General features: G+C 38.8%; 1 protein-coding gene across 2 annotated transcripts in view; it reads left to right on the forward strand.

Annotated features, from left to right (window-relative positions):
- The first annotated feature begins 318 nt into the window (after window positions 1–318).
- Window positions 319–13,341, forward strand: part of BOC (BOC cell adhesion associated, oncogene regulated) — a 74,998-nt gene continuing 61,975 nt past the window's right edge. For both annotated transcript variants that reach the window (XM_063305663.1, XM_063305664.1), the window contains exon 1: window positions 319–525. The gene's annotated coding sequence lies outside the window, so the exon portion shown is untranslated. The remainder of the gene's footprint in view (window positions 526–13,341) is intronic.

Genomic DNA, 13,341 nt, shown 5'->3' on the forward strand with positions numbered 1-13,341 from the left:
TTCCCACCCTACCCGTCTCTCACATTTGGAAAAGGGGTGGTGATGGTGGTCGTCACTACTCGATTTTACAAGCAGTCTTTAAAACGTCGCCCTTTCCCGTTCTTTGAAATGTCAGGTGCAAATGGAGGGCTCCCCTCTCTCGCCGCCGACACAGCGCGAACGGGAAGGGCATTGTTGGGACCCCCTTTGGAGAGAGCTCGGTTTCCCCCCTTTTCACTGCTTCAGCTCCTCCCCCTTTTCTCCCCTCCTCCGAAAGGGAGGGGGAGGAGGAATGGGAGGTTCCAGAACTGGGCGAGCAAAAAGAAGGGAATTGTTTGAGAGTTCAGTCATCCAAAAACCTTCTCCCATATGGAGGGTCTGGCTGCCTCGATTCCAATGCCTTTCCGCAGTGTCTTCTTGCTATCTCGCTAGGCTTTTTAGGAGAGCTGCAACTCTTCCTAAAAGCCACCAGCACCCAAGTTACAACAGTCTCCTTTTTTTCCTTAAAAGCCTCTCCATCCAGATCCTCCGCTCCAGCTTTACTTGGTGAGTGCTTCGCAGATCTGTCCGGCCTGAAACCTTTTTCAGCCTTGGGATTTCACGTTCTTTGTTGCTGTTTTATTTTTCCTCGCGCTTCCCCCGGGCCCTTGTGCCGTTCCTCCCCGTTCCTTAATTGGGTCTCCCGTTAGCATCAGCAGAGATCTTAGGTGAATCCGAAGCATACTCCCGCCCCCCCAATAACAGCAAAACAATCCCCGATTGATCTTCTATTTTACTTCGTTGCTTTTCTAAGTCAGCTGCGGTTTGGTACTTCGTTGCCCTGAAAATTTAGGGAAAGGGAATGGGAATATTTGGTCGGATACTATGAGAGAATTCGATAATTTGTGAGAAAAGAGGGGGTAGACTTCTCCAGTGATTCTCTCAACTGTATTTATGCACGCTTGTTTCCCCTGGTAGACAGGTGGGATTTGTAGTGTGGTTCTCCTACTCTTTCACAGTATCTTGATGGAAATAGAAGGCCTGGCGTTTGGGCTCCAGCACTTGACTAAACTCCAAAGAACCGCGTCTTTTTTTCTGAACTAATGTGCCTTGGAAATAACGAGCCTGTACCATCAACAGACATGGACGCACCTATCTATTTATCTATTTGAGAGCTTCTAGGAATGTGCAGATTCTGGGTTTTGACTGGGGGTGGAGAGGTGAAGCATCTAAATGCAGCAGCATCTTTTGCTTGTACTGTTCTCAAGGGCTGCTGCTACGCAAAATGCATGGATAGGTTTGCTGTGAGTAAACACTTTTATTGCTTGCCTTTCCCCTTGTAGCTGCTTAGTCTTGGGAGACATTTTTAAATACATCAGAAATTGGAAGTGTTTTGTACAGAAGAATTTTAGAAGGTTTTGTAACTAGATGTCTAGCTGTGTTGCCTAACAGGATGGAAGAGAAGAGTTATCTACAGGAGCATCTCAGTCAAGTTGATTTAAGCACCAAAGTTAAGATCTAGTGATTTCTGTAGGAGATTGAACAGAAGTGCACTATTGTGTAAAATTTGTACAAATTCTAGGGCAGGTGTTATTTTTCTCTGAGTTCTTTTATGAGTAATATAACTTAAACAAAATAAACCTTATTACAGATTTCTTGTGTCTTGATCTCATCACTGCTACACTTAAGAATACAAGTCCACAGCTCATCTTAGATGCAAAACTCAGTATTAATATTTGGAATATTGGTATTATATAGTCCTTATCCTTTTTTAAGCAAAGTAAGACTAAGCTAATGTTTTCATAAAAGTATACAAGGGTGATTTGCATAGCTGGGAACTAAGTGCAGTTTTACTTCCTGTTTCATTAGGCTTCCCAATTGTTTTCTTAATGAGAGCTTTGAAATATGAGTATGCTCAGGCACCATGTCTTCTCTTGTGAATGAAAAGCAAAGTGTCTAAATTACAGGTGGCTATTTCTAACAAGGACTAAGATATCTTGGTGATATTTCTATGTCTATTCCAATTTGAATTTATGTGGTCTGTAAGTTTGGATCTGAACATCATAATCTTTGGTTTCAATGTATTGTTATAACATTGCAGTTTTTTCCCCCAATTACTTTGCTTTGTCAGCTTCTTCAGGGGAGGAGGTAGGGAAAGGATTTGTGTGTGCTGAAATGGCTGTTAGTATTATCACTGTCTTGTTGGTAAAGAAATTGATTCACAAGGTAGAGTAAGTTTTTATTGGTCTAAAATCTGCACATGCTCTCTGAATAAACCTATAACTCTTTCTGAAGAAGTTTCAGCTTTTAGCAGAAACATTATTTTGAAATTTTAATTTTTATCTTTTATCCTGATCCCCACAAAATAATTCATCTTCTTTATATAAATGATCATCTTCCTTAAACGCCATTATTTTGTGTGTGTGTGTGTGTATTGTACAGAGTACAGTACTTGGCTTTTATCATCATTTAAGATTCATGGGATACTTAGTTTCCAGTCCAGCAATTCTACTGGAAAGACCCACATATTCTCCAAAACAGCATTCCTAAATGTGAACTGAATTGCATTTTTCCATCACCCTAACTGGAGAGCATCATGTTGGAGAAAGTTCTTATAAAACTCTGACGTGTGGAGATAATAGGAATTGTATGGCCCAACATATTTAGAGAATGTGAGATGTGTGGGCCCTAACCAGAGGTGAGGAATCTATGAACCCTGGTATTGCTACACTTAAGAATACAAGTTCAGCTATAACCACGCCCAACCAATATGATCAGTGATTCTGGGTGATTGAAGTTTCAGCTTCATCCTGAGCAATTTCTGGAGATCAAATGTTCCTTATTGTGGTAATTTCTTCCATGAAGTATATTGGGAAAGAATAAGTTGGGTACAAAGGGAAAGACAGGGTATTTCTTGCTGAAACTGACTTCTATGATTATTTCTTACCCACAAACAAGTAATAGCATGCATTCTAACAGATGAATGCGTATATGCGTTTATCAGACTTGGAGTGATAGTAGCAATCAGAGTAATTAAAGTTGGTTCTGTGGTAAAACTAAATGTAGGAAAAATAAATACATTAAGAGGGGATGAATCTGTTGCATTACTGATTTTCACCTATGCTTAATTTTTAGAGAATAGGAGTATTATTTATGGATGTAGCCAGAGAAAATAAGCATAATATTCATAGTAAAAATGCACACTGCCCCTACATTTTAAACATTAGGACTGCCTTACAGGGAGCATCTTAGGGTTCTGTCTGCAATAACTCTGTGAAGGGTCATGTATGCTGAAACTACTTTCAGTGTGTGGCACTGGATTTGCAAAATCATATATCTGTTTCTGCTCTGTGTGAAGACCTATATCAGTGATCATAATGAGAGCCATGATATGTCTAGCATTAGTCTAGAGCATTGTTTCTCAGCCTCAGAGCATTTAAGATGTGTGGACTTCAACTCCCAGAATTCTCCAGCCAGCATACTCTAGAGGTTCCACCATCAGTAATAGAGTTGATGAGTCCAGCTTGCAAACTTTTAAATAAAACGTTACAGGTTATTGATACTGAATCTCTGGGAGTCACTTCGTTCAGTGTATTTATGTTTACAAAACTGCAGACTAGCTGAGAATCCAAAGGATGACCTAAGGGTAGTAGGAAGTTTTGCCTATACTGCGAACTTGGGAACTTGAGTTAAATACAAGCTCGCTGACATCTCGGTGTGATATTGACCAAGCTGGCTTTAAATAAAGAATATAAAATGAAAAGTTAAGTTTCAGCATTGCAAAAGTACAATGTTACTATCTTAAAAATAAGTGGTATCTGCCTGTTTTTGATAAATGACTCTGCAGCTAGCATCTACCCCTTAGAAATCTCTCCTGAATCCATGACATAGGTATATTTGACTTAGTATAAATAAATCTCAAAATGGTCTGTTTAAGGGCTTTTAAGTAGAAAAGTGGGTTAGAATATTTGAAATAAATTTAAATAAAACTATATACAGTATATATTTGACATATACAGAGTCAAGTCAGTGATCCATCTAGTCTACTGTTCTATTTTGGATTTCGATCTGTTCATGTTTGAGAAAAGATCACTTTATTTCACTTTGCACACAGTTGTGCTACTTAACAAAGCTCCCAGTTCTCCAAGTGGGGAGTAGAAGAGTTGACCTCTTAATAAAGCAGGTCACTGGAAGCATGGTAGAATAAAGCGGTGCATTACTTTGGCTCTGAAGGCAAAAAGGTGCTTCAGACTTGTGGCAGCATAAATATTACACTTAACTGAGTGAGCTTCTTAAAAAGCTGAGCTATCTCCTGGGATCACACAACTGTCCTTCACCACTGCCATGTGATTCAGAGATAAGATGCTTGTGACCCCTTGGGCTAAAAACAGCTCTTTGCTTTCAGATGCACAAACACTCCATTGAGCTTTTATAACGTTCTAGACACAGTTCAGATTCTGAATGTTGTGGCTGTACCTTTGGAAAATAGCTAAAGCTTGGTTATCTTCCATGCCTGCTGTGATTTTGTTAGTCATGGTTAACCTTATTTAAAATATGTAAGGTTAATTTTAAATATTGCAGTCTTAGGTAACATTGTTTTTGTATCATGTTGCAGAGGCCTAGTTTAACTCTGGAACATTTAAAGTTATTAAAGACATGAACCTTTTCTGGACCGTGAAAGTCTTCAGCAGTGCTTAAACACTCTCTGCTTATAAACTCACTTTGAGATCTTAATTCAAGTCTCCAATTGTAATCCAAACAAGTGGAGGAGACCCAAATGGATTGTTGTATTGACTAGAACCTTTTTCTTTGATGTATGTTCGAAGAGGACTGAAATATTTAGTGATTTTGTGCTTTGTGGCTTCTGGGGATTTCTCTGCAGAAACTTTTTAGAACATATAATCCGTGATATGTGTACTCACTTGATTCTTGGAAGTGGTGCTTCAGTAAAATGCCATATATGGGAGAGAAACCAAATATTAAGGATCTGGCTGTGCTGTCTGATTCAATCAAAATGGAACAAGAATAGCCATGCAACTTAAAATGACATTCCTCAATGATGAACAATTTATTGTTAGATTTAATTGCTGCTGTCAATCCCAGATCTGTGAAATGGATAGTTCTGAATTTTCATGTCCCTGCAAGAATTATAAAAAAGATTAGCTATGCAACTTTTGATGTGTCATCTGTTCATGTCTCTGTAACAGGGATTTCCACTTGTGTCCTGGGGTATACTAGCATGATGTGAACACAATAGCTGAAGCATACAGTACTTTGAAAAATGGAGTTTTGTGAGTCATCTACATCACCGTATACCTAATAGAGGAGGACTCATTGTGCATGCAATGTAAAAATTAAAGTCATTGAACAGAAAAACCTTAAATCATGATCAAAGGTGTGTGCTCTAAAATCTGGGCATCCAGTAAGGTTTTCAACAGGTGTCTTTCAAGCTATAGTCAAACCACCTTTTAAAGTTATGATAGCTACAAAAGCAGCCCCTGATGCAGTGTCACAGGAAGGAAAGGGGAACCTTAAGTAAGTACACTGCGCCTGTCATTTGTGTAAAAGGCAATCTTTTCATGTAAAAGGTGTGGGAGAATTTATAATCAGTTGAAATAAGGAGCTTAATCGTGGAGAAAGATGTACAGTAAAAGATGCTAGGCCAATAGATATAACACCTTACTAATACCCATCTCTCTGAAGCTGTTCCAACACATAGAGGGGCAAGGCAAGTCTGTATACTAGGCCCCTTACTTTTCAATATCTACATCAATCCAATAATACAGGGACTCATAGTCCTTGCTCCTCCTCCTCCTCCTCTTCTAAGAAAATAAATGATTCTGGCACCTTTATATGCAGAAGATGTAGTTATCAAGTCCATTCCTCAGGTAGGAATGAGAAGGGCACTAAGGGCACTGGCCTTTTTCTGTCTAGAAGATTGTTAATAAATTATCAGAAAACAAAGTTCTAGTATTTGCTTGATACCATAATAGTATCTATAAATGGCAAATTTATGGGACTCCAGTTGAACAGGTGTGTACATATAAATACAGTACTGGAGTGCCTCTCTATCTTCGAATGCACATCTTTCCTACCATGCTAGCGTTGCTCAGCATCTCCATAGCTATTCTGAGATTTTTTTCATTCAAAGGGAGCACATTATATCCCTGTAGCCTGTAAAGTGCTCTTGGCCAAGGCTGCCCCTTAACTTCTCTACAATACTAAATCTGCACTCTTACCAAGTTCAGCGTTCTTGGAGTTGTTCAGACTAAGTTTATTAGAGCCATTCTTGCAGTCCCAAAATTAAGAATGCTGTTTTATGTTTGGAGATGGCTTTAGTTTCTGTGGAGGCTAGAGTTTGGTTTTTACTTTTCAACTTTTGGTTAAAATTAATTTTCTTCCTTATGGGTCTGGCCCCTTTGGCCCTTAGGGACTGCTTTAAATCAACATGGCTTTAGAACGCTATCACTAAAAACTAGTTATTGGGTTTTCCAATGGAGAGCCTCTGCTCTTTAGGCTTTGAAAATGCCAGATGCACTCTCAAGCAATAGACATGGACCTGCAATCTAATCTAAGCCTACGGTCTAGTCCTATAATTCAGGAGATTCTTTCAAAAGGGTTTGTGCCAGACTCCTATGTATCATCTATTACAATACTGAAATCTCGTAGGGCATTTACCTGAATCAGGCTAGACACGCTGTCCTCATCAGTCCTCTTCAGACACTATAAGAATACTCCAGCATGCCAGCATCTATGCCTATGTGGGGATGGCTCAGTAGAGTCTTGGAGCCCATTCCTCTGTTGTTTTTTTACAGGGACTCCAGAATGACTCATCTACCCCACCCTAAAGACATTTCCAGGCAGAGTGCACAACTTTAATTGGTCACTCCTCTTCTCTGTATATTCTCCCAGGTTGCCCAGTTTTGTCCCTCTGTGTGTCTTAGTTATCTTACTTGTAGTTGAAGATTGATTCATTTACTTACCTGTATTTTATGTTATTTTGTTTTATTATTATTGTGCTTTTATCTTTGAACTGATATATTCTATATTTCATTCTTATTCCTTTCTATATATCTTATATTTATACATACTTGTCAACCGATATAAATGTATATTTATATTCACTTACTTTTATGTTTATATCATTTCCTGGCCTTATAGCTGTAATACAGTTACTTGATTTTGATTTGATACTAATACTCTTCATTAAATATAATGAAAATTGTTTTAAATATTCCAAAGTGTTATATAGAGCTAAATAATATAATAAAACTATGGTAGTAAAAACTCTGGTGTAATCATTGTGGGAATTACTAGAAGAGATCAGTTGCCATAATAAACAAACATTGTGGCAAGTTCTGGTTTTCTGCAAGGGTATCTTTAGGGATATGCGCAGTTGTAGTCCCAACAAATGTCATATTTATATATAGAGTAGTAGGGTGAGAGAAGGGAGAGGGAAGGATAATATAGGATGGATGTGTGCAAATTGTTACACTTATATACCTTTTGTTACAATACAGGACAAAATTTAAGAGTGAGCCAAAGGATGTACCATAGAGTTTTGAATTGATTAGGAAAAAGATAGGGATCTGGTTGAGACATAACATTCAATTATGATTCAGCATTATATATATACCAGTTTCAACTCTTAGGTTTATGTGCTACTTCTTTTGATGTGATTGTGAGTAGTGGCTTTTTTAATGGTTACATTTAAATATATAACTGAGACCATATCTGATGGTTAGTGAACAAGTCAAGACAGAAAATTTACAGTGGGCCCCAGGCTTCTCTGAATTAATTGCGGTTGAAACTTCCATAAGTTTCCATATGTTCAGATATAATAGACAACTCTGGTTAGTTAAAAGTCGAAACATACATTTCCGTTTTCTCATAACTACATCAGAGAAGATGGAACATGTATTTGATGCTCACATTAATACTAAGCTATAGTTTAGTTTTACATCAGAAATAAATGTGTTAGGGTGGAGTTGTAGACAAAGGCAGGGTTCATATATCTCATTTAACTATAATACAATTTGTTTGGCTTTAGTTTAATGTATTGTATGGACTTAGCCATTGTAAAATTCATCTATGGTTTATGACCTAGCACAATGTGTGAACTTCGCATTGTCTTCCCACAAGCATTTATTTCAGCTTCATACAGGAAATTGGAATCATTAGATAGAAGCCAAATCCATTTGAAAATTACACCTTAGTAAAAGATTGTCACCTCAGAGTCAAATAATTGATTCCTGATGTAAAAACTGAACTGGCAGTAAAGCATGATAAGATTATGAATGTTTGAATTAACCTTGAAGGTTGTCAGCTGACAATCTGCAGAGGGTAGTAGCTCTGCAGGTGAGCTACTTTTAATTAATAGTTAATAATTATCTTAGTTAATAGCGATACAGAGAAACCATTACAATTTTTATAGTAAATACTTCCAACTAAGTGATTCCTGCTTCTCCGTTCTCCGCTCTCCATTCTCCATAGCCTTCCTTCAGACCTTCCCATCCTCAGAGGCAAAATTGGCACCCTAAATGTACCCTTTAAAGAAGTGCAAAGCTGAAAGGATGCAGGCAAAGGAAATGATGTCAGATCCATCCGTATATTTTCAGTACAATTGCCAAAGAAAAGATTTCTAATATATCTGAACAAAATTATGTGTGATAAATCCATCTGTAGATGAAATTAATGCAGGCACTTCATTAATCTCCCTCAAGACTGTGGTTCTTTTTTCCAGTTACACATGTATGTAAACGGGTTTCTGTTTTTCAGTTGACCATTTGCTGTTAAGCTTAATACCTCACCTTCTATGGTGCTGCTTGATGATTTGGATTCTTCCTCTGATTCAGGAGAAGAGCCTTGGCAACCTGAAGTTCCAGAACTATAGCAGGTACCCAGAATCACAGAGCGGGTCATTCCCCAGGAATATCTGAGTCTGAGCATTCAAAATGATCTTCCAGTGAGGATCTTTCCAGGGAGTTGTGATGCCACCTCAAAATACAGAATAATGCAGAGAAACTGCAGCTTTTTTCACAACAAATTACATTGCACTGCCTGTAAATTAACAACAGACCAGCAGCCCTGTGACAGTTTTTCCACATAGAGCCCAGGTATATGGGCTCTATGTGGGACTCATTAACTGTGTTCACACACCTTGGTTACTATATCAACTCATTCTCTGGGTTCCACAATACACTGAATCATAAAATAATGAAATGGGGGAAGTTTATTCAACATACCAAGTCACAGAGGAAAAAATGTTGCCCAGGTTAAAACAGCCTAGCATGTTGCTAATACTGTATATCCACTGTGTCTTGAGTAACTTGATTAAGTATGTACAAATCGAACCATTGCATGAACTGAGTGTTTCTTGTGTTAAATTTCCCTGTTTGTTTCATTGAATGGCAGCTGGAAGTGGGAATCAGAAATATATTTTGATGCATAAGCTTCTTCATAGGTATCTGTAATAAAGTTTGCAGTATCCACCATCTACCCAGAGGGGCACTTGCAGGCAAAGTCATTGTAGCTGATCATGAAGAGTGATATAACCTTAAAGTGTAAAATGACCTATTTCCTAAAAGCAATTCTTAAGGGTGAAATTAAAATAATGTGGTAAAGTTGCTAGAAGCCAGATAGAACTGCTTTAGGGAGTTGGTTGTTCCTGCTGTATTGGATACTTGTTTAGCTTCTCAGCTAAGTTGTTAATTAAATTGTTGAACCTTGTGGCATCCTATTTGATACTTCTCTTCAGCATGATGAAGAACCACTGATGAGTATTCTTTGAATAAGATTTTTGAGAGAGCTGTGAACCCACTTAATTGTCAAGTCATCCAATCTACATTTAACTAGCTTACTAATTATGATGCAGTGAACTATTTTATCAAATGCTTTAGAGAAATCAAGATATATACTGCCTACAGCCACAATCTACTAAGGAAGGTGTTTGATTTAAAAATGAGATAAGATTAATCTGCGAGGCTCATTCTTAACAAATTTGTACTGTCTTCTGATTATCATCATACAGGTAGCCCTTGGTTAACGACCACTCATTCAGCGACTGTTTGAAGTTACAACAGTACTGAACGAGTAGTAGTTACAACCGGTCCTTGAAATTGTGGCTGTTGCAGTGTCCCTGCAGTCACGTGATCGCGATCTGTCCACTTGGCAACCTGCTCCCACTTATGACAGTTGCATCTTGCAGTCACATAATTGCAATTTTTGACCTTCCCTGCTGGCTTCCCACAAGCAAAGTCAAATGAGGAAGCAATCAGGGAAGGTCACAAGTTGCTCAGGTATGTCTCCCCCACCTGCGCACCCTCCCCAGCCCCTCTGCACTCATACCGTGCCTCACCAGTCACCCACACACCCTTGCGCGCCCTCCCTGAGTCTTGCTGTGCTCATGCCACACCTCCCCAGCCACTCTCACACTCTCCCCAAGCCCCATCGCACTCATACCGCACCTCCTTGGCCACCCATGCTCCCCCTCACTCCCTCTCCTATGTGGCAGCAGCCACTTCCTGCCTGCTGGCGTGCTTGTGAGCCACTTGGGACTTGCAACTTCCTTCCAGCTTCCCCACTGACTTTGGTTGTTGGAAGCCAACAGGAAGTTGCAAGGAGGTGCTTGCTTATGCACTCATGATCCTCGTTAATGACAGTAATGGGGACTGCAGGGATTACCCTTGCTAAGCAATGCTGTCACGTGATGTCATGCTTTATGACCACATTGCTTAGTGATGGTAATTCTGGTCCAACTGCCATCATAACTCGAGGACTATCTGTATTGTGTTCAAGGTACGTATAGATCAATCATTTTTTGCTTTGCTCTAGAATTTTCTTAGGTGTTGATGTCTGACTGACCTGTACCTCCCTGGATCTTCCTTCTCATAGAAGTTGAGTAACTCTGTCTCTTATTTAAGGTAGAATTGCCCTTTCCCTGAGCTCAGTTCCTGATGAATTACATGGACACATCCATGCAGTTTTTTTGACATGACATTGAAGTTGCTCGCCATTGTTCTCTTCCAGGACTTTTTAGCCCATAGTCCGGGTCTTCCCAGTTGCCTTCTTATCTAAGTACTAAACAGGACATCCCTCCTTAGCTTTCTACATCAGTCAGGGTAACCTGTTGGGATTTTATTTATTTTATTTTATTTTTTCATTAGAATTGGAGGCTGCCAGACTCTAGTCTGGCTGTCTGCAGCTTACAATTTAAAAACAGAAAAACAATAGAGGAAGAATCTGAAGTGTCCAGACAACCATATCCCATATGTTAATACACAGACCCACACACACACCAACAGCCACCCTATCCCAAGGCCTGGGAAAACAGACACATTTTTAAAGACTTCCAGAACATCATTAGGGTGGGAGGGGCTGACACCACTTCATGGACCCAACTACAGGTCACCTCCTGATTAGCCTTGTTCCTGGTTAGCCAGGACGGACCTAGGCATAGGTGGCTGAATGCTGTCCACCTCATCAAGAGTCACAAACTCAAATTAATCTCAGATAACTTCACAAGACCATGCCTCAACAGGACTTGCCGAGTTGGAGTCCAACTCTGAACATATCTCAATAATTTTATCTGCCAAATAATTACAATATTTTTCACAGTCCTGCAGAAATTCCTGCAGCCCAACCCTCCCCAGCACAGTCCGGTCATTTTAAACAGGGCCATCAGATGACAGTAAGGGCAGAGAAATATTGACATTTTGCTGAATTTATCACCATGAGATAATCCCAAATATGGGCTCTTTAACTGCGTTCCATCAGATTCACTCTTTATCCTCCTTCAAAAGTGCTCCAGGCATCTCTTCTGACACCTCATCTCCCTGAGCTCTTCAGAAGATCAAGGTGCATGATGAGATCAGTGCACAAAGAGAGGTCACATAGGGACAATGTGGTCCAATGCCCCCACCACTTGCTCATTCCAGGCAGTGACTAAGGTCTCAGCTGAACAATTTACAATTGAATATGCTGATTCTTTGTGTTTTTTACTTTAAACACATGTGAAGAATCAGTTTTGTTGATCTTCCCTTGCCAACTTCACCTTATTCTTCAAGCTCCAGCCTTTCTGACACTTCTCTATGGCTCCAGACTACTTTTTGCAGCTATACTGGTATCCTATGTTGTCTTCCTTTTTTCTTATTGTTGGAATATTTGTAATTATGACTTTAATATCTTTTGTTCAAACTATTTATCTTGAGCTCCTCTGCTCATTAGTTTCTCATACCACAGGATCCTATTTTTTATCATTACTGAATCCATTTTCTGGAAATCCAAGAAATACATTTAACTATACCCTGCTTTACTTATCCTTAAAAAAAGAAAGAGGAAGGAAGGAAGGAAGGAAGGAAGGAAGGAAGGAAGGAAGGAAGGAAGGAAGGAAACCATTATTACACAACATTTTCTCAATGTTTCTGCTATTCCTGCGTCATCACCTAAATCTTCCTGTTGGTTAGAATTAGTGATAGCTGTCATTTTGTGCTTTCCTCCATTCTCTGAAGAAGTATGTTGCAAATAGGAGAGTTGTCTGGAAAGACTATACTTTTCCAATATATATCGGGATAATTAAAGTGAGCCAATGCTATTTCCTTATGATTTCAGATATAGCTTTATAATAATGCATCATCTCAGGTCTTAGATTGGCGTTCTTCCATTCATTATCTTCTTTATAAGGAAGCAAGAAAGTTGAAGCTTTTTCCAAATATAGTTTCTCGAACTGGTGGACAGTCTCTGCACTTCCTGGTAGAGTGACTTCATAGTTCTCATGGGCTTCCAATATGGCTGTGGGATGTATACCAGTATGGAAAGGAAAATGCATATTTTTTTTAAAAAAATAAGAAATAAGAATAAATATAATAAGAAATAAGAAAACACAAAAGGTGGAGGGGGGGGGGGACACAGTAGCAGCAGCCAGGGGTGTTCTGTTGATTCCGTAAAATTCAATAAAGCAGTGAATTATGTTTGAATATGAGTATTGCCTCCCTTTAAAATTGCAATCAAATGAGGAGGTAAAAAGGTTTGATTTTTAAGGGCTCTTTTATATGTGCAGATAATCTTTTCAGGTTATTATAACCTGAGGAAGATCATGTCTCTGTTGGATTGACCCTAATTATTTTTTACAATTAAACCCAATTATTTGTGAAAAATCATGTATATCACTTTATATTTCAGACCTCTGTAATCAAGGATACCATCCTCAGTTTAATCGACTAATGTTTATTGTTGTTTTGAACCATTCTACTGCCTAGTTTAAGAATAATTTTTGCATTGATAGTTTGATCATGTACCAGCAGATAGTCTTTTCAGCAGTTCTCAAAATATATTTAAAGCCAGTTGCTTACCTAGTACCTGCCTACTTTTTTTTATATTATCACA

The sequence above is a fragment of the Candoia aspera genome, chromosome 5 (assembly GCF_035149785.1).
Source record: "Candoia aspera isolate rCanAsp1 chromosome 5, rCanAsp1.hap2, whole genome shotgun sequence".
Lineage (NCBI taxonomy): Eukaryota > Metazoa > Chordata > Lepidosauria > Squamata > Boidae > Candoia > Candoia aspera.